The sequence below is a fragment of the Galendromus occidentalis genome, unplaced genomic scaffold, assembly GCF_000255335.2.
Source record: "Galendromus occidentalis unplaced genomic scaffold, Mocc_1.1 scf7180000076543, whole genome shotgun sequence".
In the NCBI taxonomy this organism is placed as follows: domain Eukaryota; kingdom Metazoa; phylum Arthropoda; class Arachnida; order Mesostigmata; family Phytoseiidae; genus Galendromus; species Galendromus occidentalis.
In genome coordinates, this window is record NW_003804532.1 from 1,004,590 (window position 1) to 1,017,662 (window position 13,073).

Genomic DNA, 13,073 nt, shown 5'->3' on the forward strand with positions numbered 1-13,073 from the left:
GCATCAGCTACCCCATCCGAAACGACGAAATGAATCGCACGATGGCTCGGCCGAGCGCCCAATGTCTCCTCGACGTCACCGTTCCGAGGTAAACCTCGATGAGTTTCCGATGATTCAGGCGCGGTGCCCAATCTCTATCCAGAGCGGCTCCCATGGAATATATTCCTCTCTACATCAAGGTTGAGACTCCATTCCTCCCACCATCGTCAAAATTCGGTGTCTGATTTTGTCTCGTGTGCGGGAGGTAGAGGGTTTCCCCCCACCTCGAGACGAAAACACGGCGCCATATCGGCCGGAATCCCCAATATCCTCTTAACACAATGCCCAAGGTCCCTTCATGGGCTGAAAGCTCGAGGACCTCCCTGGAACACGTATGCATCCAGAAAGCGTGTCGTTCGAATTCAGTCCGTGACCTGGTTCCCACCCGACGGTTGATGATGCGGCCGTGCCGTCGAGCTCGTTGAAGCCTTTAGGACGTCATATGTTGGGCCCACGCGCGAAACTGATCGTGAAAACTTGCTGCTCGGAGTCATCGCTGCCCGGGCGAGTAAATCGCGTTAGCGCAGTTTCCACGCGTCCGTGTCTCTCTGTGGAGGGAAAGAATAATAATTCGCTCAAATGAAATTCGAACAGCCGCCAGGGTCTCTCTCTGTCCGCTGAGGTTTTCCGGCAGGTAGATTCGACGATCTCAGGACGCAATGAACAGATCATGAAAATCGTCTCGGAATTCGCCTCCAGGAAGACGCGACTCCTCTGCGGGAGTCCGGCCAGTATCATGGGGCGGCGGATGAGATCGCTAGGAGATCGCTATCAAATTCGCCATTGAGCGTCCGGGATGACCTTGGGAAATGACGGATTGTTCCTGGAGTCTTTTATGAATAAATGGTACGCTGGAGTTTCGCAAGAGTACGCATGGTTGGAGTCGTTGATCGGCACGACGCTCGGCTGAATCCGACCTGTGCTGTCTCCTGCGAGACCGGTCACTTGTCATTGCTATTAATCCGGGGTGGGAGCACGGAATAAGAACGACAACCTGTTTCAACCGGTACTTCCGCGCAGCAACTGCGGGTGGCTTCGAGATCTTGTAAAAAGATATGCTGCGATACTCATAGAATTTTGGTCAAGTGAGAGTCCTTGCTCGCTCGGTCCGTCCAGAGAACGAGATAAATTACTTGTTCTGAACTACTGAGTTTTCCAATTTATGCTTCAGAGGATGATTCATTCATGTAACTCGTCGGATCACGAATTTTCACTTGTAAAGAGGAAGCAGATGGAGAAAGGCAAAGGCTGATAAATGGTAGCGGGCTCGCGCCTGGAGAGCCCTGGCCCTGCCCTGTTTTGCTCCTCACCTGAATTGTGCGGTATCCGCTGCTGAGCCAGAGAATTCCCTTGTTGCAGGGTCGAAGGACAACTCGTGTTCGCCGGCGGGATAGCGGAATCGAATCCGCCCGACCACGGAAACAATCCGACCGAGTCCCTCGAGCGACTCGTTGTTGCCAGAACGATTCCCCGCAAAAGCCCCTCCTCGAATGACTAAATAGCCGTGTCCTATTCTAGCGGATAGAATGGAAGGGGGTCCGCCAACCGAAACGTTCCGGCCCGGTTAGGCTCGAGTGATGAATGCTCCCCGTCTAGGACAGCCCACCGCGATGCAATATGCGAAGAGGCCTCATGACTGACGAGTTCCAAAGTCGAGACCGGAAATCGCTCTCCTCGATCTCTTTCATACCTCTGCCCGACTTCGCGCAGAGTTGCACGCGAAGGCTTCCCGCCTCCAGAAGGATCATGCGCTTTGTTGGGTACAAGCACGGTCGTCGGAAGTCCGCGGTGTCCGGCGATTTCGAATCGAAACCCGCGCGGGACATGCGGCGCTCGGAAGTTGTGGGGGGAGAAGCCTCGCCAGGGAGCGAGTTCCCCCGGAATCCAATCGCAAGGTGCATTTCCTCGGAAGCCCGAGTGACTCCGCAAGCTCTGGTCGCCTTCCCAATGATGTTCCGAGGCCTTGCCTGAGAGGAATCCGCCACGTTGATGACTCGCCCGCGAGGGATCCTCGGAGCCGGTCGTTTTTCCATGAAACAGGGCCCTGTATCTTCCCGAAGGCTCTTCGAGTAGAAATGGGTCCTCCAAAACATCGCCGGGAGCTCCCCTGCTCCATTCATACTTTGGGATACCATATTCTCCGCCTCTCATTCGACGGCTCTAGCGTTAGCCCGCTTTCTCTCATTCAGACACCCACACTGTTTCCCTCAACGCGTGAGAATTTCCTCTTTGCGACATAGACGAGGAATAGGAATATCTACCGAGGGATCTGATGGGATGTATGATCCGGATCCGCTCGCCTCATCGGGATCGGGCGGGATGGTGTCGATAAATTTTCGTATGCACTGACGTAGGCTGACGAGACGGCCAGCTCTGACCTCAAGACGGTTGATTCGGAGATGTTTTCGGAGACTTCTTCTGGGCTCGTCTCCGGGAGTCGAGATGGGAACGAGTGGAAAAACGACGCTGTCGTCGTCTCCGAGCGAAATGAAGAAATGTTGTGTGGAACAAGAGATCTTCCCTTAGGGATTAGGACGAGAATGTAGAACGCGTGGAAAGGGTAGGCAGGAGCATGAGGGGCGAGGCTTGCAACTCACGGCAAGCTCTGCGGTGAGTCGTTACGTCAGCTCTATCGGGGGAGAGCTTTCCGGGAAGGGTCTCGCTTTAGGCCGAAGCGATAGATGGCGCTGCTCCGCGGTACTGCGGGCCCGCACTCCACAAGTTGGATAGCATCTCTGAGGTCAACCCGCGTGACTCAGGCCCCGCATTCCATAGATTATAATCCAAGGGAGAGAACACCCTCCCAAAGTGGGAAAGTTCACGGAGAAGATACGTCGAATGAGCCCTAGAGCGCTTTCGGATCTCTAGAAAGTTTTGTGAGTTTTCTGTGGAGTCGAGGACGTGGTCCTTGGTGGGTGAAACTTCAAACCAATGCGGTGACTTCAAGCATGAAGTGACGTCTCGATTCCGACGCGAGAGACTGAACCACTCTAGAATTTCTCCCTTCATCTATGTCTAGGAAGTGAAAGAAAAAAATGCTTCGAGTTATCGTTATTTGTGCAACTTTCTGCGTTGGAGGTGAGTACTCCGGCGGCGGGCGCGAATTCACTCTACGCAGGATAAAGCCCTCGGAAGACTCCTCGGAAATTCCGAAATCGATGCCGCTGAAGAATTCGAGCTTCTGGGCTGCCGGGGGTTATCTTGAGTTGCTCTTCGTATGAAAGTATCTTCGGAGACGGGACCTGCCATTGTTCGCTAGATTTTGCGTCGCTGTGCTGCCGTGTGGACACTTCTCTGGAAATATTGCAAAAAGCGCTCGGAATTCGACCTCTGCGGTCGAGCTGGGAATGCGCTCTTTGTTGATGTCCAGTGAAGGGTAAAACATCTCGGATCATCGATTATTATACAAAGCAAGCCTTGCTATTCCGTGCACACCGTCTTCTCCGGAGTTCCGGCTTCCGGAGTTTACTTTGAGGATTGTTTCGCTGCAAGAGGAAGTAACGACCCGAGTAATGGATAAGAGCGGGGAATTCCATATCGGAAAAATCGGCTAGGATACACCAAGAATAACAAAAATTCTCAGGGTGAAGAGCCCATGATCCTGCTCTTGATTGACGATCCTTCACGTCTCATAGACCTGTTGGAATATTTGATCTGACAAGATTGATCCTGACCGTCACCGCTGGATCGATTCGGTGGGACCCGGAAACGTGCGAGAGCGTACATAAGAAGGCGTGAGAGACGAGAATTAATGGAGCGTCGCTACCTCATTATTTATGCCGAAGATGATTATCCTAAACGTCGTCCCTCCTTAAAATGTCGGGTTGGCCCCCAAGGAGAACGATTCGACTCTTCCGCCGACGTGACTGCGGGGGGGAGCTCCGGCACGATCCAAAGCGAACGGGATCAAAAAACGATGCTTCGATCGAAAACCCCTGGGGGCGGACGGGAACGTCACGGAGAAGGTCTCGGTAGGACCCAGAACCTCTGAAGAGTAACTTGGCTACATCGTCGATTTTCCGCCCCGAAGCTCTCCGTACACCAACCGAGAAACTTCAAAACTCACAAAGAGAGCGGGAATATACAAGTATTGGGAGAAGTCCGACCTCCGCTCCTTCTGGACGGTCGGGGAAGAAATTTGATAAGCTTGGGCTCCGTGATGTGGGTCGCTCTAAAAGTTTGTTCATGTCCTTAGCTCGTGGGAAGAATAATAATACGCTCGACGGATGGAACTTAGCGGAGCGCGAGAAACGTCAAGGAGAACGACCTTTTTTGCCCTTAGGCGTCTCAGGAATTAATCTGTGGAGCTCTTAGGCGAGGGAGTGTGAGGAGTAAGTCAGGGGATCGTTTCATCCCTTGCGGGATTTCGCCTCCACCGCGTCGGAGACTTTCTCTCGGTCGACGCAGTTTTACGCAAGTCCCGCGCGTTCCCCGCGGCATGAGCGATTGCAGGCTTCGACTATGTTGCTCATGATTTTCCTTACGACTTCTCTCTCTTTCTTCATGGTCTTATTTACAAGGGGGAGAGATGCAAACTTGCACGAAATTGCTCCGAAAGGCTTCTTCCGCTCTCCGAGTGGGCTGCGATGGATCGGGCTTCTTCTTCGACCGATACAAGACTCTGTTTAGATAGTTTCGAAGAACTCATCGACATCGGAATTCCTTAGAGGGTCGCTGTGCGGTATCCTGAGTCAGAAGAACTCCCAATCGAGCCTGCCTCGAGAGAGGGGTTCTCAGAGAGCGCACCGAGTCTGTCTGTGACCTGATGTCTCGATCAGGTCTAACTCGAGCGAAATGTGGTCAAGCTCACCGAATGTCAGCGTTTTCGATCTCACCCAATAAAATATTCTCGGGGCTTGTTCGACAAGGTCGGTCGATGTCGCGATGGAAGTGTACGAACTTTTGTTTGTCGAGGAGTATCGAACAGAATCTGTGGTGCGGTGAATTTCGCTCGCACCATTCAGCTACAGCTCATCGTTGGACCAGCAAGTCTCCATTGACGGTGACGAACGGATCGGGTCAGTCGCGTAGACTCTCTACTGAAGAGGAGGCGCTTCGCACGACAGCGTTCCCCTCTGAGAAACGGTCAACATGGAACCGGCTCCATGGTAACCAGAGCTCGAGCGATTCCGAGCGGCGGAGGCCGGCCAGACGTCTTCGAGAGGAATTGGAATGGAGCTCTTGTATCCGCTTAAAAAAAAAGGAAATCCGTGCCGTCCACCGGTCGTGCCGTCGCGCAATGCCAAGAAAAGGGGCAGGTTGAACCGGTCCACCTGCTCTCGGATCAGCGCATCACCCCGATTCTCGATTATCGATGGTCTGCCATGCTGATCATCCGTCCAGTAATGTTAGATGCTTTTGGAGAGAGAAATGCGCGCGCTCGTACCCCGTTCGGCAACGGTCAAAGCTAATAAATGTGCTCAGAGAATGAGGTGAGTTTCCTCCTCTGGCCGAATATTCCTGATGAGATTGCAAATCGGGAGCGGGCTCGTCGGGGTAGAACCTCCGGTCGTCCACATTCGAGCGAAAACTGGAGATTGGAAGATCCGCCGAAGAACGACCGATTGGAAACGACGAATTATTCGAATCTGGTAGAATTTATCGGGCCGGAGGAGCGCTGGTGCGTGAAAGCGGACGAGACTGCGCTTCCGGCAGATTCCTTTCATTCCTAGCGACTTACAAAGTTACAAATCACAATTATCAATAATTAATCGCACGATCTCATCTGTTCCATTCGAGAGTTTCTCTACCCCATAGAGACATGTCGAGCCTCGATGTAACTGCAAAACTCGACGATTCCCAATCTGGAACAATATTCTTCCGCGTAAAATATTCACCTATACTTCTGGATGCATACGAGCCCCACGAGTATCCCGAGGAGGTACTTTCTCATTCGTGCGCGATTTCGAATCGAACAAGTCGAACTTGTCGCTGCCACCGGCGCGAGGCGGGGACAAGAACGACCTTTTAGGCTCTTCGAGGGATGCATTTCCTGAAATCTGTCCCGATTGTGTTACAAATCCGAAAAAGGGTTCCCGGAAGTCGGATACGGGACTTTATCGGTCGCCCTCCCGCTCGGAGCAACATCGGTCGGACGAGCCACATCGAACCTCCTGCACTATAATCGGAGAGGAGGCTCAGTCTCTGGAGCGTGAAGGATTGGTTCCTTCTTCTTCCATTCTGGCTCCGCGGATCGAGAACGCAATCGACTCATTTGCTGTATCCACTCACCTGTTTGCGAAGCTGCGTCTCGTGGGCTCAGCAGATCCGATAGGCGTTTCAAAGAGTTGTCGGGAGACGAGCCTTAGTCGGGGACGGCTCCGCGCAAAATTTCGCGCTGGAAAATATCGGAATACCCTTGATTGATAGCGGAGGGATTTTGTACTAGACATCAATTCATGCAATCTACAATTCGTTCAGAGGAGTCACGATACTGGTCCGGCGGAGGGTCGAGCTCAGCAAGTTGGACACTTCATTGAGAACCTATTTCGATCTAGTTTGCGCGAGCGAGTAATCGTGTGAACCGCACGGGCGATCGGCAGCAAAGTATTCAAAATAATTTCCTAGCGATGCAAGAAATACCCGATGCGATAACGCGTAAGGCACCACGCGAGCCCCGTCAGCCTACCGTCTCACAAGTGATTAAGTGGTCCCCTTTCGCAGACTCGGACGAAAGTGAGCGGATACCGTCGGCGTCGCTCGCTAAGGCAGGAGTGTATCCCAGCACCGGTTCTCTTGTCTTTCTTTGAGAGGAAACCCCTCGAAGAGCTAAAACTCGAAGTCCCGGAATTTTGTCCGGGGAATTTTCCATAGGCCCGATCCATGTTCTCGATCGCCCCCGCCTTCTTTACTCCAGAGACATGTCCTGTTCCGAGGGAGCGACCCTCCCGTACATTCGTCGAGATACCTCTTCCCGTACTCGTTCTTTTGCGACGCTGCTAGAATCTCTTGAGCAATTGGCTAGTCTTCCCTACTCGATACGAGACAAGTCCGCGAATTCTAGAGACTTCATCCAGATGGTTCCATGGGCCTTTCCCGAGAACGGAGCGCTCGGCCGACGTGATGGCAGTAAAGTTCGGAAGATTTATTGTAGGTCTTGAACTTCACTCCTTCGCTGCGCTCCGAAATTTATCGACTCGACTCCCCGCCTCCGCTCTGTGAGTCTCAGAATAGTCGCGGAAAAGAATCCCAGGATCGCCCGGAAGTTCATACCCATTCTTGTACGGCATAAAGGGCTTAGACGTTCCCGGAAGGGGCGATATTTTCGTTGACGTCAAGAATCCATCGGTGGATCGGAATACGTGGATCATTTACGACCGGATCGTGACGATATGATCCCTCGCTCCATGACCTCTGTCGCAAAGGCTCAAGTGGGGAGTCGGGAGCGTGTCTCGAAGCGAATCGAATCAAAAAGCAAAAAAATCCCAAAATTCAGCCTTGAGGAAATTCTAAAGCTTCGGAAATTCATGTGTTCGGTGATCCGTTTCGAGAGATCCTCCTTCCGAAATCCTCTCGCGTGACGTCATAACATCTGTCCGCGGTTTTGTCTTGTTTCATTGATCGGGTATGACTGCGCGGAAGACACACAGTTAGCAAGTATCAATATCAGCTTCGTGATCTTACGTAAACAATGAGCGTACACGTCAAGGATCCATGGAACACGCTCCGCTTTTGGTTTCGGTCGGACGACGCGCGGAGCTCCAGACGGAACATTTCGACAACAGCTGCAACAACACTTGTCCGGAAGCAACAGACGTCTGAACATCTTCTTTATCAGCTGTCGCTCTGAGGGAAGTTCGGTCGCGACGCTACAAATGACACGACCAAGGGACTCATCTCCGTCTGTTGCGATGGGCGTCCAGAGTCCACTTATCCATGGAAAAGTTAGCTGGTGGTCTGGCGGTCTGACTGACTGACTGGCTGACTGATCACTCCACTAGTCGACCTCGGGGGAGATATTGGAAGGAAGACGTCAGTCTTCGCCGAATGTGCTCCCTTTGGTTGGAATTCCCGAGTTCTGAATCCATAGCTCGATTCTATCGGAGACGGAATCGGTTGCTCGGAGACATCGGCAAATCTCATCTCATTGACACAGCCGACCCTCTGAAAAGGACGCGCCCGCGACTCGGCAATGCGACTGCGTATGCGTTTGTGCGTTGACAGTGAATAACATGAACACAAGTTGCCGACGGCGCATTTGGCCTTTTCGTGAGGTGAAAGGCATCGGCGCGGCTGCGATCTATTCAACATCCGGGACGCTGCTGGAAAAACGTCGGCTCTCCTCCGTAGCGTCGGTGACTCCCCAAGGAATGCGAGGGATAATTAGATATTCATATTATGCCTTTCCGCCGGGTGTTCCGCCTTTACGTCTGGGCGTACAAAGGACACTATACTCCGATTCACTCATCGTTGACCCGTTCCTGCATTTCCAGTTCGTCGCGTTCGCTGGTGTGCCGATCGGATCGTAGCCGAGGCTCACCCAGCCAAAAAACGATCGGAGCAGACTAAAACGGTGGACCCCCCTAGTGAAAGCCAAACGAGGCTAATTGGTGTGCCGGAGCGAGGTTACCCGCTATCAGTTTTTATCTTGTGCGCTAAATGTTTGAAATTATTCATTCGTCTCCTATGAAATAATTCATACGTCTCATACATATGGAATTATTCATTCGTCTAGCTCTCGAAATTCAGCAGAGCCGCTGAAAATTCGAAAGTCTTGTGAGTTTCTGAGTTTTGAGTCTCGAGCAGCGATGAATCCCGGGGTTCTTGTGCGTTCTGTCGAGTTCTCATGCCTCCGAAGAAAGTCTTCGCGTAAGCCATGGTTTCTCGTCTACCGATCACGAGAATCCGGGCCTCGTCTGCTGTCAAGTAAACGTCGAAATGGGAAGGCTAGGCGGTAGGGGAGGGGGTGTGCGGCATAAAACCGTTGGAGCGCCGTCGTGGGCTTCTTCAGAACGCCCACCTAGGGCATGACGTCATGGGACAAGTCACGGAAGGAGCGAATGCAAGAACATCAGAATATATGGTTGTGCGCACGGGCTGGGATCATTCTCAGAACGCACATGTATGCAAAGCTTCGCTCTGATGGCTGGCTGGATTTAATTACATATCGCTCCGAGTCAGCTGGTGTTGGAGGTGGTGATGAAGGTGCTACAGCACTACTCCACCCACAACGTCAATAACTGGCAGTTTGGTTGTTTACTAGCGGATTCACTGCATGAAAGTTTCACCAGTTCTGAGGTAAACCTCTCGAGAGCAATAAACAGAGATCGTGCCTCTCTGGACCGAATGGGCATTCCGGACGGACATGCGGGTTTACTGGCGGGGAGGGGAAGGTCCACGATGATTCGATTTGAATCCTCCATCATGACGACCGACTCGCTGGAAGAGGACGCTCCTTCCGCTCGATCCAGCCAGACCTCAGCGCCTGCGGGGACTCTCGAGCGACGCGATGGAATCGGAGAGAGCGTCTCGTCGGAAATTTGAGCCGCGATGACGTCTGCGCTCCCACGAGAGGAATAACAGGCGACAAGCTTTCCGAAGACCAACTGCGTCGCTCCGATTCGGGGGAGGCTGCCTGTGACGGTCCCCGATAGCTCAGACTCCTGCTCGATTCTGGGGAGGCGATCGAGGACCCAATCACCGTGGATTCTGATCTCGAATAACGGAATAAGGGTATGAATCTCGAGCTCGGATTTCGATTCCAGAGCGCCGCGCCAGCGCCTCGAGCGCAAAGCTGAGGAGCTTGTCGGGTCTGGGTCGCTAAAAGTCCGAATCCGGGCTCGTGGTTGACGTGAGAGGTTCGTGGGTATTTTCCGATTGGAAATATTTCACGGTCGAAACATTTTCGATACGTGATGAAATCAGTCAGCGACTCTCCATAAGAATCAGTTCTATCTGAGTGGTGTTGCAGTCAGCTCCTCCTCGGCCAGCATTGACTAAAACATCCCGCAGCTTCGTTAGCCTTAGCGTGATAGCTCCGATGACATTTTAATGTATTCCCGTTTCCATACGCCCACTAAAATAGATTGCCTGTCTGATACGCCGAGCGGCATATGAGTGACAGCACATGGAGTGCCTGGCGCTCTTCACGCGGCCCAGCATCGAGGACTGAAGAGGATGCGCTTCAAGTACCCGCTTGAGTGAATCCCAGATTATTATGACAGGATCTCTCAACTAAGCAACGATCGGAGCGGCAAGGCGAGAGCTGCTCCGGGAGTTCTTCAACGGAATTTGGAACGAATAAGTACTTTCCGGGCACCGAATAACGAATTATTCTTACCTCCCGACTCTCGGACGAAAACTCCGGATCGTCGTCGTCATGAGCGCGTGCGACTTCAGCGACGAGCGAATTTACATATCTCGCAATCGGCTCGAGGCTCGGTCCAGGAACTCGCGCCGAACCTCCTGGAGAGCGAAGATGAAGAGCCTCTCGAGCTGGCCAAGAGCTCAAGGGGCGAACAAGGAAGAGGGAGCCTCATTTGCGGGTTGATCGATATCGGCCAAGGAACATTTTTCATTCGTCGGCATCGCGCGGTGAGCGTTTCCTTCCGGGGAATGGCATGTGCCTGGAATTGTTTCGAATTCCCACCGGAAAAGGGCATGAATCAATCGTCATGAGTCGGGTACGTTCGAATCGACCGGATCGATGAACGCTCGATTAGCCTCGAGCCGACGATTGCGCTCGAGAACACATACTTGGAATTCAATGATATTCTCGCGATAGTCCAAACGAAAATCGATCGGTCCGGCTTGGACGGACGTCAATCGCATCGGAGGGCCATCGCGTATCCATTGCGGAGCGGGTAGTCCGCGGGGGACGAGCATTCTCGAAAGGTTATCCTTCCCGCATTCCTTATCGTCGTCCATCTCAATAATGAGACAGCGAATCCGCCCTCACCGAGTGCGTGACGTAGAGAGTACATCACGCGTGCTCAGGGATAAGAAGTTCTGGTCTTGGTGAAGATTTGACGTGTTGCTAAGTGAGCAACACATCACCTCGCGAGGGAGTTATGCGCTCTCTCGCACTTGGGAAAGCGGCTTTGCGAACTGCCTTAGAGGCTCTCCGAGTGAGGGGCTGCATCGTTCTGTTCTTGCACTATCCGCGGGACCACGCCGAGGGCTACGTGCTCAGACTCCCGTTCGTTAGGGTAGTCTCCTCTCCGGACGGGTCTTTTACGTTCAACATGCGTCCAGCAACTTACATTGTTCGCCGCATGGCTCCAAATGTCCACAGCGAACTCCTAATTCGGTGATTGCTAATTGAAAAACTAACCGGATTACTTGTGTGTGTTCAGGAGAGCCTAAGGGAGGAGAGCTCGATGATGTTCCATGTTTTCGGGGTATCGTCTGGTATTGTCCCCGAACGTGGACCGAAGACTGAGCGAGGAAGCTCTCCCGTACCGATACGTATCTATGGGCGTGAGCTATAATGCTAAAGCTGATAACGAACGCTCTCAGCGGGAGCTTTGGGGGGAGGGGGTGGAAATCCTTTCAGGCGGTGAAATCCTCTCCTCTTCAGTGTCGACTCAACAAAGAATTCTCACGTGTCGGCATCGCTAGCGGAAGACTTTCGAACTTTTTATGCTCTTCGATGCTCTCTTATCACACCGCGGGTGAGCTCTATTATTCATTTCACTAACCGCACTCCCCGCGATTGCCACTAAATCAGAATCCTGGTCCCTAGTGACGCCCACTCGCGATGACTGGGAGAAAATCGAATCAAGTTGGGAGTGGTCTCATCTTAGTCAATTAGTGTCAGTCGAATCCTTTCTCGAGGACACCACTCCACTTCACTTGGAGAAGTTCCCACTGAGACCAGGAGATTTTCCACTCGAATACCGCGGGGCATCTTCCTGGCTGTAGGAGAAATGGGTGGGAACGAGATAATGAATCAAATCGCGACTCGCCTCTCGCCGTGATCTCGTATATCCTGCGCCGATGTTTTCTTCGAAATCTAAATCAACACTTCTCGAGCTGGATACACACTTCTTTTATTCTTTCCACCTAATCTGAAATTCTTGTCAGCGTTCTTGATGACGGTGACACTCAGCCGGTGGATTAGCGCAAACTCTGCCGCAAAAAGAACAATTGTTTATTGCCAGACGCACTCATCCTCTTACCCCCGGTCTTTCCATGCTGTCTCTCTTCGTGGCGTCGAATACGGAATGATGTTGCTCCAAGAGCTGAGAGCTTGTAGCTCGAGCTATTTTTACCCTTCCCTACGTTTGACGAAGTAACATTCCGAGGAAACTCATGAGGCCGCTGCTCCACCTGTCTCTCGGGCGGTCCGCAGCAACGTATCTCTCCAAGCACCCGATGGATCGACGGGTATCGATCGGTTGGAAGTCGTCGACGATCTCCGTGTCGAAATTCCTAGAAGTTCAAGTTTTAGGAGACTCGAGCTTTCGTAGTCAACTTGACGCGGAGGAAAATTCACGTCTTTTGTAGGAGTAGTAGTATCTTTTCCGCCAAGGTTGACAGACCCGCATCCCTCGCTCGAATCTCAGTTTTCGATGTCGCGCTTCGATTCACGGACCCTCGACGTCCTCTTTGCAGGGCATCTGAAGAATGAAACAATGTTGCTCCTCAAGCTCCGAATATCGGAACCCGGAAACCTTCAAAGATCCTCGGCGGGGCAACCTTTCGACCTTCTCCGGGTTCGATCTCGATCGATGAGCCGATGCCAAAACGTTTCAACGAGTATAAAGGATTTCCGAAACTCAGGCTCCTGCTCATTTTTGTGTCGGATTGTGATTGCTTCTCGTGACGATCGACGCGTTTTCTCTCGCAAAAGAGCGGAATACCCAATGAAGTCAACACATCGGCTCCGAGTCTCTGGAGAGAATTTCGAACATGTTCTTGATGAAATTGGATTATCTTGGCGAGGATCTCGGCCTGACTCTTTTTGATGCCGATCACAGCTTCGGAAAGAAGCGAGCCAGATGCCATTATCGATTTAAGATCTTCGACCCGTCAATTCCGCCTCGTCGTGCCGTGAGCACCTGATGTCGCTTTGGAGTCCGGGTCGTGGAATC